The sequence below is a fragment of the Cyanistes caeruleus genome, chromosome 2 (genome assembly GCF_971803275.1).
Source record: "Cyanistes caeruleus chromosome 2, bCyaCae1.hap1.1, whole genome shotgun sequence".
Taxonomy (NCBI): domain Eukaryota; kingdom Metazoa; phylum Chordata; class Aves; order Passeriformes; family Paridae; genus Cyanistes; species Cyanistes caeruleus.
The window spans coordinates 29,842,814-29,864,958 of record NC_141702.1 but is presented as its reverse complement, the minus strand read 5'-3'; the positions used below and the strand labels follow the sequence as shown (position 1 = coordinate 29,864,958).

The 22,145-nt window shown below is 39.5% G+C and overlaps 1 protein-coding gene and 2 long non-coding RNA genes across 4 annotated transcripts in view; 1 reads left to right on the top strand and 2 right to left on the bottom strand.

Annotated features, from left to right (window-relative positions):
- LOC147654701 (regulating synaptic membrane exocytosis protein 1-like) overlaps nt 1-22,145 on the bottom strand; it is a 143,823-nt gene that overhangs the window by 86,836 nt on the left and 34,842 nt on the right. The window lies entirely within an intron of this gene.
- LOC147654702 (uncharacterized) lies at nt 1,360-20,971 on the bottom strand. The gene is made up of 3 exons (XR_015282941.1): nt 20,733-20,971; nt 5,935-6,077; nt 1,360-4,969 (listed from the first exon to the last, which is right to left on the bottom strand). It is a non-coding gene; the product is annotated as an uncharacterized LOC147654702 (long non-coding RNA).
- Nucleotides 2,720-14,601, top strand: LOC147654703 (uncharacterized). 2 transcript variants are annotated; one of them, XR_015282939.1, is made up of 5 exons: nt 2,733-2,846; nt 3,832-3,958; nt 5,872-6,521; nt 10,735-10,850; nt 11,926-14,601. It is a non-coding gene; the product is annotated as an uncharacterized LOC147654703 (long non-coding RNA). The 2 variants fall into 2 exon arrangements; XR_015282940.1 differs by lacking the exon at nt 10,735-10,850 and having other exon boundaries at nt 2,720-2,846.

The window sequence follows — 22,145 nt, the reverse complement described above, 5'->3', positions numbered from 1 at the left end:
TTTTTTTTTTTTCCCATGCTTACTTACATCATTACACTATCACAAGCTAGCACAAAACTGCTATCAGAAACATGGAAAGTACCAGTTATAGACACAGGCTTTGAATGTCTCTAACCCTGATAGAAGCTTGGTGTCCTTCCCATCCCACTGCACTGACATCCATCTGTAAACAAAGGATGTCCCCTCCTTCAGTCTTTGAGAGCTGATCACTTTGCACTGGTTGGTTTCTAGGCCAGGCACTCAAGGATCATATCCCTAGGCCATTAAAACTTCAGTAGCAAAGAAAAAAATTTTGCTTCTGTCACAACAAAACCCAACATTTTCCACCCTAGAACAGCATTACTCAGTTTGCAGTTCTCATGATCATCCTCCGGCAAGAGGCACATCTGTTGATCCCCACAGGTGTTTCACTCACTATCCCACAAGAAGGTGCAAACAAAAGGATTGCAAAAATACCCAAACTGCTATCTAAAACAGTCAATACATCCCCAAATTTGTTTTCTTTTGTACTGGTTCCCCTGGGTATGCTGCATTTTCAGTACAGCCAACATGACTGCTTAACACATTCACACTAGTGCTATTCATAGCAAGCAAATCTCAGTAATTCCATTTTTTCTTTTGATCTATTTTTGCAGGTGTTCTGATGCTGACATGATTAGGTTGAGAGCACACTTCTTTTTCTGAAAGTAATTCTGAGGCAAGACCAAAAAACTTTTATCATTGCAAGATCTAAAATACCATCAGTCTTAAGGACATAATTATGATTTTTTTTTCTAAGCTATTTAAGATTCTTATGACAGATTATGACTAAACAGTACTAACCATTCTTTCACATCCAATTCAAACAATGTGATCATGGAGAAAGCCAACATGTTAGGCATCCTAACATATTCAGGAAGACAGTTCTGTTAACTTAGCACAAAATCAGCTCTTCAATTATTCTTGATTACATCTATGCTGCCCAGTTGGAAACATCTGAAAGATGCATTTAGACTACATTAGGGGACATTTATTGTATGAATTATTTGCAAACTGTCAAACACCAGCATGGTGTTTACCTAGAATACATGTATCACCCTTACTGACTTCACTTTAATAGACATGCAATATTTCAGGTGTTTGAAGGGTTGTCTCCAAATAGAACAGCTACACTGATATTTTGAAAGCTGTTTTTTCCACCTTTCATGCTCTATTCACTACATAAATGATGTAAATGGAAGTCATTTATTAAATCTTTCAGAGATGCATTCAACGTGAATCCAGGCAACGGATGTGTGCATGAATATGGTGACAACATTTCAGACTTTGCTGGTTCTGGGCTAAAATAAGATCTGCAAAGAACTGGGGAGGCACAGAAAAGCAGATACAGTGGCATTTTATTTTTCTTTTAATGGAAATCTGAATATTCCTTATTTTAAAAAGTATACAGTACTTGTCAAAAGTGAACCACTTTTGTGGCCTCTGTGAAGATAAGTTCCATATATGGTCTCCACAGAACTCATTCTGTACATAATATATACTTACATACTCCTACACACAGGATCACAGGATATTTGAGGTTGGAAGGATCTCTGGAGATGATCTAGTCCAACCAAATCTCACAGCTGGGTCAGCTCTGACGTCATATCAGGTTCCTCAGTCTTGAAACCTCAAAGGATGGAGACTACATAATCTTTGGGCAACTGCTCACTGCTTGACTATCCTTATGATGAGAAAGCTTTTCCTGATATTAACTCTGAGTCTCTCACTTCAGTTTATGACAAATATCTCTCACCCTCCAACCAACACAGTGCTTGGGAAAGCCTGGCTCCATCTTCTGAACAAACTCTTTGTAGGTACTGGAAGGTCACTAAGAGGTTCCCCCTAAAGTCACCTCTTCTCCAGGCTAAGAAAGACCAAGTTCTCTCAGCCTCTCTCAGGACGAGTGCTCTAGATCATTCTTTGACAATTTTGGTGGCCTCTGCTGAACTCACTGCAGTTCATCATCACCTTTCCTGTATTGTGAGGTTCAAAACTATATGTATCGTATCAGGGAAGATAGAAAAGGTCCAAAATATGCAATATTCTAGATGGAACCTAGCCATGTGCATTCTCCAGTCAGGGTGCTGACTAGAGAATAATACCTCCCTTTGATTTCCTGGCAGCTGGATGCTGTTGGCCTTTGCTACCAAGGTACACTGCTGGCTTATATTCTTCCCATCTGCTGGGTTGCTCAAGTATTCTGCGTAACTGCCACCAGTCAATTTACAGCCCATACTGGTACATTGTTTCTCAGAAGCAGGAGTTTGCATTTACCCTACTGAATTTCATACAGTTCCTGTCAACCCATTGCTCTTATTTATCAGGGTCCTTATAGATGAAAATCCTGTCCTATCTACTGGCCCTCCCAGTACTGTATCATCTGCAAACTTAAACCAAAATGCATTCTGTTGCTTTTTTCAGGTCACTGAAAAAGACATTAAATGGTAAAAACCCCTGTGGCACTCCACTGGTATCCAGGCAGAATATGAACCATTAACTGCTACACTCTGAGCCTACACATCCAGCCGGGTTTCTATTTGTTGCTAGTCCATCCGGACAGTAAGGCCCCAATTTGGACATGAGAATATTGTGGAAAACTTTATAGAACTTTCTGTTACAGCCAAGGTCGACAACACAGTACTCTCTCATCCATGGCAACAATGACTTCATAATAGCAAGGCAACTTAGTTGGTCAGGAAGGATTTACCCTTAAGAAATCCATTTTGACTGTTTCAGTCACTAATTTGTCCAGAAACATATTATAAAAGTACTCTGTGATTTTCCTAGGGGCTGAAATAAGGCTGACAGGCTTCTAGTTCTTCAAGGTAAAATTCAGGGATTTTTTGAAAATGGGCACATTTGCATTTATCCACTCAACACAGAATTCGCCTGACCTTTCTTTTCAAGATAAGACAGCAACCTTGTAAGGACAACTTTTGACAGAAGTCATAAGCCTCCAGTGTTCCTCAACAAAGTGTCTTTCCACTAATATCAAAACAGCCCACAAACTCCGGTTGGCCTCTTTTGCACAGTCTGGACATTCAGGTTCTCATCTCTGCAAGGTCTCTGTGAAGACACTCTCAAACCTTTTTCCGTCTTCCCTGACACCATTCACATAGTCTGCTCCTCTCCTCCTTCAGCTCCATAACTTGGCCACAATCTCCCATCTAGCACACAGCTCCAGCAGACATAGTTACCACGTCCAACTGCTCCAGCCTCAGTGAGCCTGTTGCTGTTCCAGAGGCTAACATGGATGGGTTCTTCCTCAGGGACTTTGCTGTGATTGCACTGCTACCATGGGCAGTCCCAAACATCAAACAAGGGGGGCTGCAAAAACCTCCTTTAGATATGATGTTTCCTTCAACACCCACAAAACAGCCACAAAGTTAAACCAGCTAGCCAGAGCATTCAGATGAACCTGTGAGCTGTTTTTCAGCATTCTCCTAAACTGAAACCTTCATCACAATCAGAAAATTCAGTACCTTTTTAACCTCTTGGAACAGGGAGACTACAGTGATTTTTGGCCACATACTGCATGAGAAAGAGCTTCTTCACAGCAATGGCAGACACAGAGAAACTGGGGCCCAGAGGTAACACATTTCATGTGGCATGGGTTTCTTTAAGCTAGCTAAAAAGACTCCTCATCTGAGAGATTTTATGTACATTATAAGGCTTCCTCTGATTTTTTTCAATTATATTTCAAATTAGAACCCAAATCAGACTGCAATGTGTTGAAGAACAAGGAACCAGTGCAATCATTCTGTCCAGTTCCCTTTTGTTTATGGATACTCATTTCTTTGATTTTGGCAGATCAGAATGGACCTACAAGTACAGAATGAGCATTGAAGGTCTAAGACAAGAAATAGGACCACCATGAAATGAAAGAGCATTAACTAGGGCCAGACATAAACGTCTGACAATATATAATCATGGACAGGTATGACTCTGGGGAAGGAAGAAAGCAGAGAGTAACTTGCTTTCATGCATGTTTTCAGACAAAACTTTTAGGTCCATAATTCATGTAAACAGCATGTCAGGTATCATACAATCAGAATGGTTTTGTTTCAAAAGGACATTAAAGACCACTATTTCCAACCCCCCTGCCATGGACAGGGACACCTACCATTAAGACCAGGTTGTTCAAGGCCCCACCCAACCTGGCCTTGAATACCTTTTGTGATGGGGCATCCACAACTTCTCTGGGAAAGCAGTTCCAGTGCTTCACCATTTTCCCAAAAAAAAACCTTATTCCTACTATCTAATCTAAACCTACCCTCTTCCCTTTTAAACCCACTCCCTCTTGCCCTACCACTACATGCCCCTGTAAAAAAGCCCCTGTATAGCTTTCTCATAGGTCCCCTCCAGGTACTGGAAGGCTGCTATAAAGGTGTCTCTGGAGCCTTCTCTTCTCCAGGCTGAACAACTCAAACTCTCTCAGCCTGTCTTCATGGGAGAGATGGTCCAGCCCTCTGTTCATCTTCATGATGCTCCCCTGGATTCATTCCAATAGGTCCATGCCATTCTTATGTTAGGATTCCAGAGCTTGATGCAGTGCCCCAGGTGTAGTCTCACCACAGTGAAACAGAAGAGGAGAATAACTCCCGTGCCCTACTGGCTATGCTTCTTTAGATGCAGCCCAGGATATGTTTGGCTCTGGACTGCAAGTGCACATGCTGGGTCACGCTGAGCTTCTCATTCACCAACATCCCCCAAGACCTTCTCTTCAGGGCTGCTCTCAATACATTCACAACCCAGCCTGTACTTGGGACTGCACTGATCCATCTGTAGAACCTTGAATCTAGCCTTGTAGAGCTTCATGAGGTTTACACAGGCCTGCCTGTCCATGTCCCTCTGGACGGAATCCCTTCCCTCCAGTGTGCTGACCCCACTGCACAGCTTGGTGTCATTGGCAAACTTGCTGAGGGCGCACTCAATCCCACCGTCCATGCTGCCAAGAAAGACGTTAAACAGCGTCAGGCACAACACCAGTCCCTTAGGAAAATCACTTGTCACTGGTCTCTACCTGGACACTGAGTCACTGACTACAACCCTTTGAGTGCATCCATCCAGCAAATACCTTACTCACCAAGTGGTCCATCAGTCAAATCCATGTCCCTTGGGTTAGACACAAGGATGTCGTGTGGCTACAGGCACACAGTAATACTGGGGTACAAGTGCTACAAAATGTACCATATAACCACGGGTATAAAGGTTTCATGAGCTCCAGCAGAGCCTGAAGAACATATTGCAAATTGGGTGGAAAAGAAAAATGATGCTCAAGGAAGGAGAAAGTGGGTCTTCAGCACTCAGGTCCTTAATCACCCAGTATGTGGGGAAAAAAAACCCGAAACAGTTTCTAATCATATTCTCATGACTAAATAACTGGAAGCAAGGGAGAGGGAAAACACAAAGACTCACCTCTAACTATTCCTTACAACTGACTTTATGCAAAGCCAGCAACAGAAGTATTTTAGATATGTAACCAAATACAACTCTAATAAGAACACAGTTACATAAAAATGGAGCTCATGCAGAGACCTCCCACAGGCTTCAGGGTATTATTTGGTAGCTTGGTAGCCTACTAGATATCCTAGCCCCTTGCCCAGTGCCACCCCAAGGATTATTCCCAGGCCAAGAGATTTCCCAAGAAATACACCATACTCTGGTGGCTCTTTAGATTGCTTTCATTGATCACTGAAGTCTCTGTGGGCAGTTGTCTCATTCCCAGATTGACAGTTTCTCTCCTGTAGTTTACTGGCATAAATTGTCCATTTCACTGAGGCCATAATTTGCCATTTAAAAATTTAACTCAAGCTAGTTCACTTCTCCTAAAATTTTATTTCTCTCTAGTGAAACCTGCCACACAATACTAGACCATATAATCTTCACAAAGAAGATCAACACCATCCTGACCTGCATGAGGTGGGGGCACTGCCAGCAGGTCAAGGGAGGTGATCTTGCCCCTCTACTCAGCCCTGGTGAGGCCACACCTGGAGTACTCTGTCCAGTTCAGGGCTTCCCAGTACAAGAGAGACATGGACCTACTGGAGCAGGATCTGCAAAGGATCACAAAGATAAGTGAGGGTCATACAAGGGGATGCTGAGAGAGTTGGAGCTGCTCATCCTGGAGAACAGAGGGTCAGGGGTATTTCATTAGTATGTTATGGGAGGGTACAAAGAAGACTGAGCAAGGCTGTTGTCTGTGTGAGCCAATGAATCGACAAGGGCCAAATGTTGCAAACTGAAATACAGCAGATTCCTTTTAAACATAACAAATTGAAAAATGGTTTATTTTAATCAAGAGGCTGCTTGAACATGGTTTTCCTGCAGAGGTGGTAGCATCTCCATGCTCGGAGATACTCAAAACCTGATTGAACATGGCCCTGAGCAATCTGCTTCAACTGATCCTACGTGAGCACGGGAGCTGGTCTAGACGATCTCCAGAGGTTCCTTCCAGTCTGAAGTATTCTATGAGTCTGTGTGCACTGGGTGCCTTGCAGGTATGTGTTCTACAATATTTTGCTCTGCGCTACGATTTTATCCTTATTTTTAATGTATATGCTTCATTATTTCTCAGAGAATCAGGGTAGAACTACACCAATATTATACAGTAAGTTCAAAACTGATCATTCAGGAATATTGTTTCAGAAGCTGAACATGGCTGTATCATCAGATGGTGCAGAAAATTCATGTTTCATTAGTACTTCTTTCTGTGGTCCCACCTCTACTGCTTATACTTTTGAAAACATCGTCAAGAAGCCTCAAAAGACCAGCACCAAAGTTTCCTGCATTGTAGCCTCTACACTAAGTTCATGTGGGGGAAGGAGGGAAAGGGGTTCAAATCCCTCATTACCAGCCAGTTGCACAGTTGCATCAGTTCTGCATCCAGAAGTCTGGTGTATTCCAGGGAAAGAGGTCAGGAGACTAGCTTGCTGCTAGTTAATAAAAGTTTATCTTGTCCCCAAACCACAAACTTCCACGTGCATTTTTTTTCAGGTAAGCAATGAAATAACTGGTCTGTGCTTTCTGAGTTGTGATGGAATCTGGACAAAGCACAGAACAGTTCAGAAGGCCAGAAGCAGCTGAGCTGAGCTAGCCTGTATCCAGAGCATAGGTTAGAGTAGCAGCTGTTAATCAGCATTTATTCAAAACTTTGCCTATAGTACCTGAAATTTCAACCAAGAAAGGGAGTTAGAAGCAGAGTCACTTTAATGACAAAATGGTTATATATCATTAGGACCCAAATTATGGCAACATCCAAGTTAACTTCACAAGCTGAACACACTCTCCTCCACATGCAGTGGGTGATCAATAGTATTTTTAGCTAAATGAGATAAAATTGTGCCCAACTAAGCATGTCTGAAAATGGTTAATAAATCCAGACTTCTACACCATTGATAACCAGGTCCTATATGTACCAAAAATACAAGTGCTTTCCTTGCCACCAACTTCATCCGTTGATACCAGAAGGTGGGGAAAAAATACGGTTTTCAGTAAATATTGCTTTGACTAATTTTCAAAGGTAGAACCTTAGTTTTAGAAAGCTATTTGACAAATATAAAAGACTAACAACTTTCTTTTGATAAAATCCAAATTTAACTTTAATAATTAGAATTTTTATAAAAAGGAAATTGTCTTTCAAAGCAAAGATTGGCACTAGTTCATGTTGTCAGATTTGACAGCATGAAATCATGGAACAAATGATGAAATTCTGCAGCTGCTAAATACTGTCAAATACACTTTACAAGTTTTATTCTTATAAATTCATTATTAGGAAGTCCTGGTTTTGCAAGGAACTGTCTCTCTTCCCAATGTACAATTAGGGCAAAAATAGTTCTAAAACACTCCTCACTGTTGTTAAGGTGGCTTGTGATACTTTTGACATTTTTTAGAAAGCCTTGGTCTGCACACAGAGCAAGGGCCAGGGCCCTACAGAGTTGGCAATAATTTGGAAGCAGCTGTAACAGTTTAGGAGCAAATTCCTGCAGTTGTTTTCTGTGAGAGACTGGACAATCACACGCACCACCAGCCAAGGCACAAGTTAACCCAGCTGACTTTGTACAGAAGTAGGTGACAGCAAACCCAACCCACTAAGTCAGCTCAGCAGCTGACTGTGACCTTCTGCTGGCAGACAACAGCTACTGAGGAGCAATGTTTAAAACCACTTCAGCTACATGTGCTGGATTTCATTTTTCTAGAAGGAAAAATATAAATCTGGGAAACAGATATTATATGTGTGGAGTCACATCAGCAGTAGCCTGATGCAGGCTAAATTGCCGTACCTGTGTGGTTGGACACACAAGGTAGCACATGTCATAAAAAATGTAAATGCAATCCCAAATATAATAATATATAAATAAGACACAAATACTTTGAATAATTACATTGCAAAAAAACATACTTATTTTAGGAAAGCAAAAAAGTGCTACATGAATTTTAAAAATCCCATTGGTGTCTTTTCATTGTTGTTAAAGAGAACTCAAAATCAATGGGACAATAAAATTCCTTTTAGGGAAGCATATGCTCACAAAATTTCTTATTGGACTATTGAACTATTTTTTTCAGCATATTCCATCTGATTTGTTGAAATTCATTCACAATTCAATGTTTCAAAAGTCAAAAGTGTAACTGTATTCATGGCAACTGTGTTGCACTTGAGTGGGGTCCTTGCCATTGCCATTTTTAATAGCAGCAATTGTCAGCTGGACAAAAACAAGCCCTACATCTCACATTCTGCTCAAGACTAAGATAATTCACTTCCTTCAGCTAGGGCTGCAGATACTACTTTTTTGCAGACTTCATTGCAGCAGTTTACTTCAGCACCTACTGACTACATTCACTTCTGCCTCCAGACACCATTGTGGATCACCTGACTGCTCCTGGTCTCCCTCAATGAAAAAACACCAGTTTTTCAAAACAACCAGTACAGTTCATGTACTTTACATCAGTTCATGCTGGGAACCACCCAGATCCTCTACTCCCAAGCTCTAGAAAGATGCTCACAGTAAACATCCATCCTTCTGTCTCTGGTCAAGGCAACACAAGCTGGTGTCCTGTAAAAAAGCCTGGACAGGTCATTCTTATACCCTGTGATACTGTATTAATAGCAACAGAGAAGGTAAAACACTATTTCTGTACAGCCTAGACAGGGAGAATTTATCTGAGACACCAATAAAGAACGCATGATGTTCTTGTAGAGGTTAAAAAAGTGAAAAAATATAATATGCATAGGAACTGCTTAAATTAAATGCTTAAGTCCTGTCATTTAAGCAGAATTCATATATGGCAAATGGAAGAAATCTTACCATAGTCACTATAATCATATATCACATCAAATCACATAATCATGGAAGGTTTGTTGGTCTCTATCAGATAAGCCAAGCACAAACACTGATTCCTAAAGAACATATTTTATCACTAATAGGAAAACCTTCATTAGAAAGCAATTGTGTATTGTTTTCACTAAGTTTTATTTAGTTTTATATGGATGAAGATATCTGTTGCTTTTATAAAATCGTATTTTCCTATGAAAGATGAGCGAGCCAAATTTCTGTTTACGATAAAGCTTGCTTCCTGACCTCTGCATATTGAAAACAATAACTTTTCTTTACTACTTTAAATCACCTAATTTCCAGCATAATTAAACTTACATTTGCTATACTCTACCTGTAATTTTTTTCTCATCTTTGGTTAAACTTAACCAAAACTTAACTGCATCTATTCATATAATATTTCTAATGATATCTTATATTAAGACCTATTGACTAAAATTAAGTGGTAGTTCTACAGTACTTTTATGGAAGTCCATATCTCTCTAGTACCTGGAGAAAACCCTTCAGCACTTGAACAGAACTTCCTTATTTGGCCTGACAAAGGGTGTCCTGGGCAATCCAAAAAAATGTGTATTGTATTCCGTATCTTTCCATATCTTGATTCTCCTCATTCCCTGGGCAATCTATGGGAATCAGAACTTTTGTATCTAGTGATTTTTACTGTTATTTTGCCAATTATTGTTTTAGTTTTTAGTAAACTTTTATTTTTTCACTTACATCTTCTCACATTTGTCTCTCCATCCTGGTGATAGGGTAGTCGTTAAAACTAAAAAGGAGGTAGCTTGTTCCCCAGGCTCCACCCGGTCAATTGTCTTAAACCAAGAGAAAGAGTTTTGCAAGAAATCAGTGCCTTGTCCACATTACATTTACTGGGAACTAGAGCTATAATAAGAAGAAAAAATATTTTCAAGGTCATCCAGTAAGAAACAGCAGAATCTAAGTTCCTAGTCCTAGACCTGTTAGTTTGAGGGATGGGTTACCTTGAGCATTTATTGACAGCTCATGTTTCTTTTCCTTGTAACATCACATCCAGCTCCAGGCAGTCTTTGCCAGCTCTGTATCCACAGTCCTGACTGCAAATGCAAATGTTCCCCTTAGGGTTATTTTTATGTTTTCTCTGAGTGTTCATTAACACAGATTTTGGAGCAAGATATCTATCCCCTCGTGCTGTAACTCTCTGATGCACAGGACAGGCATCCAGGAACTGCTTCCAATTTCCTGATCCTGAGAAAGAGGATTTAGCTTTGATACATAGCCACTGGCAAGCAGCTCCATGTTGCCTCACTGCCACAAGGAGTGAGATTTAACATGCCTATCTTCACACACCTACCAAAAAAATGGTATCGCTAGCTGAGTTACTCACTCTAGGTTGCTTTTGTAGTTGGCATAGAAAAACATGGACCTTAAGATGAGATGAATCTACCCTAACAAGTGTCCACTTCTCTCCAACGACAACTACGGAGAATTTCACATCACAAACTTGCATGGAGATTTCAGGTACAGCCATGTGCTTACACTTGTTAAGTTAAATCTCATTGATGGTTTCTAAGTGAGCACTTACTAGCACAGGCTTGGATTTAGATGTGGCAAAGACAACATACCAAGAATATTTGGGGCCAAATTTTCTTTTATGGCGTCTGAACAGACAGAGGACTGCTTGTATACATGCCAGAGGGCTTGATCTTTACACATGTAACAGTGATCAGCTGACTCCTCTTGGCTCCACAAGGTTTAAGTAAGAACAGCGTTGCACCAGCCTGAAAAAGACACTCTCCCTTTGACACTTCACATCTAAGATCAAGTTTCAAATGTGTCACTCAGTTTTTCAGCCCACAATCACGAATTTAACCTCCTATCAATCTGGCAGGGAATTCCACATCCCTGGATTAAATAAACTCTTAGTCAAAAAGTTCTAGACTTTCAACAACATGAGAAGAAGCCTGAACAAAATGGCTCTGAGGCTGACCATCAGGAGTTCTATGAATTCAGATAGGAGAAAGACTGGGAAAAACCCAAACTCTCATGTAAGCAGTTATTCAAAAGCATGATTAATTCTCAGCAGTTTCCCCCCTTTCCTATAGTCTAAATTGAACCAAATCTGCATTATTCCAAACAATAATTTTCTGTCTTGGGGCAGTGAAGACATATATTCAAGACATCCCCCTAGCCAGCTGCTGGGATCACAGGGAACCCACCCTGGATAGTGGTGAGGAAAAAGGTGCCTGCTAACAAGATATCCCAGAAGAGCAGTCAGGGACTGAAAGGCCATCAGTTAGAAGGCTGGAAACTGGATGCAGTGCTGGCACTCTGGGGGAAGGGAGCACCTTCCCCGCCTTCCATCAGAGAATGTAGAAGTCACAGTCCCATGCCACACCCATGGGTAAGAGAGGGTGAAGTACAACCCTATTTTTTCCCTTCATACCTTCAAACCTGGTCCTAATCCCCTCAACACACATACACCAAGTCCTCCTTGACCTCCGCCGCTCCTTCTGTTCCTGTGAGACAGAAGCACGAGTTGCCTTAGCTTCCGCACCCTATTTTTAAAATCAGCACTGCTTTCTGATTTTTTCAGGTCAAGTCAAGCTGCCCACGAGTCTGTTGATGTTCCATATGCTGCTGAAAGCTGGAGAGGAAGAAGGGCAAGTGAATACTGGCAGAGATCAATCAGAAGGAGTTGGTATTTCAATGCCATCACTGGTGACTGAAGTCATTCCCAGTCAGTGCTTCCCTAGAGGAAAGGTTTTTCTTTTACAGATTTTTACACGCAAATCCTTAGTGAATATATGGCAAACTGAATGTAAATGCTGAACATTGAAGGACTGGGCCATGTTTTCCACATACAAAATACACAACTCCATTCAGCAGAAATGATAAATATGTAGCACACTGGAGTCCACCTCCATTTTATTCTTCATGTGTACATGGCGTGTGGGTGGGGATGTATGGATTCCTATCATTATGATGAGAAGTCACTGCCACCATCACTAGCTGGTTAGATCTGAAAAGGAAAAGGCTGTTTTTTCAGTTGGCTGAAATTGAAATCTCATGAGAACAGCTGCTGTCATTTGAGTTCAGGCCAAGATGGCAACATTTGAGAAAAAAACAACTGATCTTGTGAATTTCCCACCACTTGGAACTGAAATCTAGAGATGCCAGCATCAGATATTTTTAAGTACAGAGTCGAAGCTTAGGCAGGAAACTAAACTATTGAAGCAGCTACACAGCCATCACCTGTGTCATCCTGTCACCCACACCTCATCTCCAGGGTCTTTAAAGGTCCGGGAGCTCCAGAAAACTCCACTGCTGGAAATGGTGGACAACGGCCACCATTGATTGTTGGCCGCCAATTTGAACCACAGAGCTTTCTGGAGACTGCAAGGAACCTGACACTTCAAAAGGAAAACCCCACTTGGCAGGAGCCAGCTTTCTCATAGATCAGCTGAAATGAGGACTTTACATCTCAAAAGGTACATACACCATCACTGCCTTCTGCTTCAAAGACACATCTTCAGGGCTGCCTTTTCTAATTCAGGCATACAGAAATACAATTAAAATTAACTCTACTAAAATAAATTGTTATCCTACATACCCAGCTTTCTAAGGCTGACAGTGAAGCACACACGACAGATGTTAATCGTGCCACTTAACGCATGACTGGGTGGATGCTGTGGAAATGTGGGTGGTTTAAAACTGTATATAATACCAACCTACAGCTGCAGAAGTAACTGAACTCTGCCTCTGCTTTAACAGCAGATCTATTATTTATGTGGACTTATTCATGTAACAGAAAGATCCTTTTAAAATGGCCTCATACCTAAAATGTATTAACCGAGCACTCAAATCACTACTGAAGAATCATAAGACAAGTTTTAAGAGCTAGTACTTGGCAATGATAAAAAACCAAGATTATAATTGACACACCTGAAGAACTCTCTATACAGGACTGAATGCATTCCTTTATTTTTGCTCATTACAAAATCTTACCAAAATATCAAAACTCTCTTTTAAGACCTTTTGTTATTGGAAATTATTCACACTGAAAGATCTGCAAGTAATTTTCACTTCAAGCAAAGCTTTCAAAATACTAATTATCTTAAATCAGAGTTATGTGAATGATTAGAATGCATGATATACTTCTGCTCCCTCACTGTATAAATCTGTAAGGCAGAGCTGCAATGCAAACAGTTGTGATAAATTCACATTAAATACACACATCAAACATTTGTAGGTATTTCTTTAAATATACTGTCTTCTCAAAGAGTCCTGTAAGTAAAGGTGCATGGAAAGCAAAAGCAAAATGGTTATCAATACAGCAAAAATTTAATTTGGTTTTAAATGGCAATGAAAATGCGTTGAAAATTTTTCACTCTTTTTCTAGTTCTCAGGGCACTCAGCAGATATTCAGTGAAGAAAAATCAATTTTCCTTTGAAATAGGAAAGAATGTAACTTTTTCAGTATTCCAAGTGGAAAACTGCTACATAGATGTTCCTTCACCTGTAAATGCTACCCTGCACTCTGTACCTACAGCTGCCAATACTGACTTTAAAACAATAGTTATCCTCAAAGATAATAGCAGCCACAAAATTCTCCATTTGGAATACAGGCAGCACTCTGTGGGCAATACTGTCTCCATGTCAAAATTTAAGTCATTTAAATTGTGAGTTCAATTTCTTTCTAGTTTATATTTTGTGTACTTGAAAAAAACATGTCAGAAGACCATGATTTGACCTCAACCAGTCAAGATATTCAGTTTTACATCCTGTGGAATAGATGGCAATAGCAGAGTAAAACTAAATTTTAAATTTCAAATTATATTATAGCATAAAAGCTTACTTCAGAACTGTCACACTGTGTCTGAAACCTAATAATTTCAGACACAGTGGTAGGTAAAAACCTTTTTTCCTTTCATTAGAGATAAGTCATTAATATTTCTGTGATAACTACAGTACATCAAAACTGAGTGCATTAATCTGATCAGTCTCCTGATGTGCTTTTAACTTTTCAATTGCTTTCTTAAAAAATGGCTGATGTAAACTCCTTTTTAACAGTCTATCTGTATTTTGGTTTTAACGTTTATATTATTGAATTCACTTATAACAATAGGATATCTAAGTTTAAAGTATTATTATGTGAAAGTATTATCAAAATCACTACCAATTAGTGAGATTAATAGGCATAAATAATCACTCTGAAATATTTCCTTAAAGAAGACTGGTTTTAATAAAAAGCTATGATAATTGACACTGTGATTGGTTTAGTGGATTTTTTTGCATTTCTTGACCAAATGTCTAGTGACTCTCTTAAAGTAATTTTACATTCTGTTCTGCAGTGTGAACTTTTGTAATTAAGAGTCTCTGTTTCAGACAAACTATTCTAGGTAAGAGTTAAAAGCTGAGAGACTAAGATAGTGCATGAAATTTGAGGGAGGCCCTTTCTGCAATATGTGTTACCAAAATCTCACTGAAATCAGATGGTCAGCATGGCAAGTAGGAAAGTCATGTAACACACACTTAAGGTTTAAATATTCTTTTGCTCAATTCAACACAACTGCAGGCGTGAAGAAAAAGAGGAGAAAAATCTACAGAAAACTGTATAAAGTTTTTTCCTAGACTAATGAGATATAAGTAAGTCATTTACATGGTTTGGTTCAATGACCTGTAAGATAACCCATCAATACTAAAACTATGCTGGTAATTAATTACATTCACTATCTTTTAATATAACTCAGTGTTCTGTAGAAACAGATTCTGCAAATGAACACATCAAAGTGCTTTAAAATTATTATTTAACAATAATTTTAAATTCAATATTATTCATTACCACACAAACTAAGCTCACACTCCCTTTTTTCTGCTGTGGGGGCTGACATACTACACCTTCTGAGTGGGCTTAAAATCATAGCCATTAGCCTATCATCTGGCAGTCTCTAAAGAATCATGATTTCCTAAGTTTTATGAAATATGCAGCCAGAAAAACGTATGTCAATCCAATTATGTATTTTAATTGTTGTTAACAAAGGTATTAAGTTTACTTTTTTAAGGGTCTTGTTTCCTTTTTTAACTGGGCTGAAATAAAGTGGGGGCAAAGCAAGGAAGTTCCCTTAAAAACTGATTTACTATATTTTAACATGTACTTAAATTACATATTTGTAAAAAACTGGTAGCCATAGGGTTTTTATTCATTATTTTCAAGTTAAAAGCATTGTGCCTCTGCACAGAAAATTAAAACAAAGGGTAAAATTTCATTGCAGACCAGCTTCTTGCCAAACATAAGTCAGTGCACAGAAACTGGCCTTTATCAACCAGTTCAATAGTTGTTACCAGCAGGACATTCAAAGCCCTCCTGACTTCTTAATTTTTCAGACAGTTTGTTCAAGGCTTTGGACCCACACCCAGAACATCACAACCATGAAGCTCTCCAGAGGCATTTTGTTTATGCTTCTTACAAAGCAAGGAAGGTCTCACAGGATCATGGAATCATTTGGGCTGGAAAAGGCCTCCGAGAGGTCACTGAGCCCTACCATTAAGCCAGCACCACCAAGTCCACCACTTAGCCATGACCCCGTGTGCCACACCTACAGACATCTCATACACAGCACCATCCTCCACACAGGACACCACAATGAACAACAGGAGACCAAAAACTGAACAGGGACACAGCTGCAGTTCAATGTGATTGAGCCAATTCCTTATTATTCACTCCTTAAGTCACTTCAGACCTCCAGACTCAGGATTATTGACAACAGCCAGAGCCAGCATGCATGCAATGCAGAGATGCCATATAGCTGAGGTTTACTTGCATGGCTTAAGTGGTTTAATGGGCAGAGTATGCTTTTGTACTGTATTGTATTGTATTTTGTATTGTATTGTATTGTATTTTGTAAATACAACAGCAAAACAGAAAGGCAGATCAATTTTTGCCTCCTTACTTAATTTGGAAAAAAAAAATAGAATGTCTTTTATGACAAAAGGTAAATAAAATAGGAGCATCCCAATCACTTAAGAATTCCCCAGTTTTACTTCAGACTCAGTAAGTGAATACTAATTAGCAGATAAAATGACAGCAAAATTGTTACTTCAGTGTTAGTAAATATTTTGATTTTACTGTTGCTTGAATTAAAAGTAAAAAATGGATAGTCTTATTTATGACACTTTCTTTTAATGCAACTCAGGAACTGAGGTACTCAAATAGGCCTTCCTTTAAAAAAGGAACAGGTTTTCAAACACTGACAACCTTGAAAATCCTCTAAGGTGTTGCATCTAAGAACTATCTTATTTCAATGACACTTTTTAAAATTAAGGCCACCATCCTTAATGGGCACATTTTCTTTCAATATTGGTGAACACCTATGATGTTCAGGTCTGGAAAATGCTAAAGGACTGTGAGGAATCATCAAAACCAATTATCTTGAACAGATACTGCAACTATGTGCTGAAGTGAAGCACATGAAAATTAAAACTACAATTCTAAAAGCAGAGGTATATTTGAACTGGGAACAAGCACTAACATCATATTTCAAACACCTAATGGTAAGTAGCAAAAACAGGTAACATGCAATGTCAGTATGCTACTGAATTGCATTATAGGTAAATGACATTTACACTTTAAAAGATGAGTAAATGATGAGTAATACTGACTTATGTCCCTCTTTAACTTATTTTAAATTCTAAAACAGTGTTTTTCATCTCACTGATTAATGACATACTATTATGGTGCAGGACTTTCAAACACATAGCTGATAAAGAGATGTACAGTTAGGTTAACACATTACAAAACTTTTTAACACTATGCATCTTCTAATTTTAAGTAAACACACATTTTGTCCTTACACCTAACTCCCACTTACCAGATTTTCTATACTGAGAGAGGTGCTATTGGCTGCATAGAATTCAGCATCAAAGAGCTAAAAAACAGTCTCGGTTGGCAGAGACTGGCATATTCGCAAGTACAGGTTTGCAAAATGACTACAGGAACTTCCTGGGTAGTGACTCTGTATGACTACAGGACAAACCTCCTTGCTGACTCTGCACTTTCAAAAGCAGTCAGATTTTGTTTGAGTCTCATTTGTTGCCCAGTGAACATGTGTGTTTCAGAGAACATTGAAAAAAAACTTCTTCAAGATAATTTATTCGGTAACCTTTTCTTACTGCCCCTGGAACAAGTAGGCTTTCTTTCATCCAGAACAACCTTTCTCAGGTAAAGACCATGGAGGTTTTGGATATTGAAGGTTATCTCTCTCCTCTGTTTGTGGAGCTCAGTGATAATGAGTGTTTGAAAGGAGAAAGAACACAACTCTATACATCCTTCTCTAAAGACAGATGACATCAAACACACAGGACCAACTTCCACCAGCTTTAGAAGGAGCTACTAAGGGAAGTAAAAGCTTCTCCAACCAGAAGCCAAAAACCAAAAACGTCAAAATCTGACAAGTCTTATTGATCATTTTAGCCAGAGCTGTGGATGCTCTGGATGCTGCATGCTCTAGGTGTGCAGTCACAAAAGCACAGCCCCTGACAGCAGATTACCCAAGTACAGGGAACACCACAATGCACGGACACCGACAGATGGGAGAGCAGAAGGAAAGCATGAGTCAGTATTGGTCCATGTGTCAAAAGAGCTGGCACATGAAATTCCAGGTTTATCTGCAGGTCCTGCAAGGGACAGTCGTATAATGAGGAAAAACAAAATTTGCAACAGTTTGCAGAAGGGTGATTAAAGCATTCAGTAGCCTGGGCATCCAATGCTTTATTGCAATCTACACAGTACAAGTGACTTTAGCCAGGCCTCAGTGATATGCTTTGGAGGGAAATGACTATCAAAGATAGAGGTAAATGTAGTAAAATTGAAAGAATTTATGAAAATATAGGTTGGTCCTTCTAAATAAAGGGAGACATAGCTCATGTAAATTTCAGCAAAACATTTGATACAGAGTCAAATGAGAAATCAGCGGTTAACTGAAGAAGGTTTCTTCAGCAACCAAGCTGAAGAAAAGGCAGGAAAACATTTATCTGAGAGGTGTGCTATCAGTCAAAAGAAGGATGACTAATCAAGTTTAGCAGAACTGGGATTAGGATTGCCTGTATTTATCATTTATCTCAATAGTATTTCCAGAAAAATTTTAACTGTGATGAAAAATATTTATTGTGATACAAATTTGGGAGGCAACAATAATTAAAGGAAAGATTGAACCGTACACAAAGTCAAATGACCTTGAGTAGCACAGTAAGATTACATTCAGTAGTACAAAACGTATTGTCAGGCAGCTACAGATTAATAGCATCTACTACAAGCTATGAGTTCATTACCTGGAAACGAGTGAGGAAGGAGAGAAACCAAGCAGCCCAAGTCTGCTCGTTCATCATGCACAGCTGTGAACAACAAATGCAGTCCCAGAATATGGTAAATATAGCTCATTACTGATAGAGATGCAAGAACGCTACCATGGTAAAAGCTCTCTCAAAACCTCATCTGTACTGAGAAATGCTGTGGAAATCCCAGTGAAAGCCTAACACTGTACCCAGCTTGAAAAGTAGGTTTTTGTAATAGCACAGAAACAGGCAGTCAAGGATGGCCTACAAAACTGTATTGGACCTCCTGTTAAAGCATTTTGACAATGTCACATATATTGTTACCTCAGAAAATTCGTATGTTGTATGTACTGTGGTTATATACACATTTAAGTTCCACCTAAAGGCTTTCTAATCCCTCATTAATGAAAGGTGTATTAAATAAAGACAAGAAATTAACTAATGAGAAAGCAGGAAACAGTGGCCTGTGATGTTTTGCTATACAAGTGGTATAGGAAGGTTCCCTCACTTTGTTATGTTCCCATACTAAAAACAAATAACAATTACTAATTACCAACATATACTCTCAATTAGTCCTTGAGAATTCAAGGATTTATGGACTTGGAAAATGTAATAAAAAATATATCAGGCATAAGGGCAGAATATAAAACTAGAAAGGAAAGGCACCACTGGAATGACCAGAAAAAAAATGTAAGAGGAATGAACTTCCCTACCACCCTGAAAACCTCCTCAACTGCAGTGATTATTTCAGCCTAGCTCAGATGATGAATCTGTCTGTAAGTTGCATATCTTGGTAGCCACCCACTGACAATTCTTGAATTTCAAGAATATATTATGACTCTGGCCAACCTCCTTCTGCATTTGTAGGAAGAAGGGAGACAGGAAAACCTCTTGGAACATTCTGCTGAGCAAAAATGTAATTAGGATGGCTTGGGAATGAAGCCTGACTGAGCAAAGCAGACCTGAGGAGCTCATTTGGTCACCCAAACCTTGCAAGAACGTAACACAGTCTTTAACTGCATTAGGATAAAATGCACAGAGCAGAAGAGCTGAACAAAAAATAATACATATACATTATCTAGAAAATAAATTCAGCCTGAAATTTATAATATCTAATTACTAGGCCAGATGTGATGATTGATCTCTTCTAGCCAGCATCTGAGGGTCTTGTGACAAAGGAACACGTTTGCAGAGATCTGAATAGTTATATGTATGCATACAAAAAGCATCACTCCTAACACATCTGAAAATATCAAGCCCTCCTCTGCAGCTGAATACTGGAAAATGTAATTTTTAACCAGTTTCTAAAAGCATCTTATGAATATCAAAAATAAAAATTACTGAGCTAAAATAATGGCCAACCTCACATATTTTAGTCTTCCATAAGTACATAGCAGCCAGAACTACACTAGGAAAATCACTGAACAGACCAAATATTTAGATTGAGCTTTTCAGGTCAGGTAATAAACACTGCACAAAAAATCTGAATCAGGCTATAGCATGCAAGTGGAGGAGGACAGACAGAGTATGGGAAACACCAACAGAATTACATGGTTACTCAGTTTAGATATAAATATTATTCTTCTGATTCAGATGTGTGATCATCTTTTCATTGCTGGTCCTTTGAAGTGCAACCACATATAAAATCATGAAGAGATATTTTTATCAGTTATCTGAATTATTTTCTACCATCATAATACCTGAATTATCAGGGAAGCTGCTACTAAAAGCCTTTTTATCACATAAAAGCAGTATTCTGAAGTAGTTATAATTCAAATTATGATCCCCCAATATATAAAAGTAGGAATTTTAAATCCAGGAATCATTATTTGGCAAGTATCTTTCAAAACAAAAATTTAATTTAGTTGTGTATGTGTGCTGTGTGTATACACATAAATATGGTTTTTCTTCAGATAAGGATTTTAAAGACCAGCAAATAATTCAACTACTATATAGTGGGAAGTAATTTAGGAAGATGCTGCCTTATAAAAAGTTCTTCCTCAAACTAGCACAGACAGGAGCAAGCACCATCCATACTGATCATTTGAAGTTTAGCACAGTGGTTCTCACCTGGGAGAGGCACATCATCTTTCCAGGGACTGGCAGAACTCCAGCCCTGCCTTTGCAGGCAGCTGCTGACACACTGATTTGAGCCACTTGGTTCTGTGAGCTGGCACACGGCTGTCCCAGGCAATTCCTACGTAAGGCTGCTGCTCTGGATGTGCCTGCCTTTGGCTGAAAGGTAAGGTAAGAAGCCAAAAATAGCCTGCTGCTCACTGGTGATGATTGTGACCAAATGACTTGAGCACAAATCACTGATCAGTGCTGACAAAACACTAGCAGCTGGAGAAATTCAGTGCTGTAGCCAGTTCTCAGCTACCTCCACAGCTTCAATAATTTAACCTACAGCATGGTGTTGAACTGATCTAGCCAGGACAAAACCCAGTGGAGGCATCACTTTAACTGAACATTGTCCTTGATTCAAAAAGATACATTGGGTATTTCAAACATAGATTTCATAATGGTTCCCTAACACTAACACTGCTGTTTTCTGAGAGCTTCCTTCTTTTTTGGTAGAGAGAGGATGGTAGAGGCAATGCAGCTTTTTCTGGAAGTAGGAGGGTGATGAATCTAGTGATTGTCCATCATTCTGTGTCACTGTAAGACTACAGTCAGGCCACATCTTACTTATCACTGACTGAAATCTTGCATGTCTGGCTTCAAAACTGGCCAGATTCAAAAGGGCTGACATAGCAAGGTGCCTTCTAAACCTAGTGTGACTTGGCAGGGAAAGATTTTCTGAGAATTAGGATCTGTGATCTGCAGCTTTCACAGAGAAGACTGCAGATGCATTGCTTCTGATGTACCATGGCCTCATTCATGCATGAAAATCAGCTGTGATTTACACAGCTACCCAGAATATATCTCCAGGGTCTGGATCCTGAGTAGGCTTTAGTTTGCAGCTCTGATCACCAGAGAAGGAGTTGTGACCCTTTTATGGTGTCTATGTATGCTGACTACCTGGGGAATTGGTCTGCTGGAATCTATTCAGTGGATCATGCTCCTCAGGCCAGGTGCCTAGAGTTAGGTGGTGCAAAAGCTCAATTTGTACCAAATGCCACCGTTCTGGACATACCCTAACTACAGATCTAACCCAAACAAGTTTATTCTCTCTTTCAAATAGAAGTTCCTCAGTTTTATTTGTGTAAGCCAACCATGTGTATCTGTGCATACAAAACAGAAGCCGAAAGAAACCATAAATACTATATTGCTGATCTATCCTTATTTATCTTTCTTCATTGGCCATTTCTATTTTAATACTGTTCACCTCTTTGTGGGAGGATCATATATCTCTCACCAGTGTTTTCAGCTGAGGGGACTCCCCACAGATTTTTAGCGGTACCAGCACCACTGCGAATACGACTTGTTTCTGAGCCCACCCTGGCTCACACCACGCTGCTGCTGCTGCTGCTGCTGATGTAT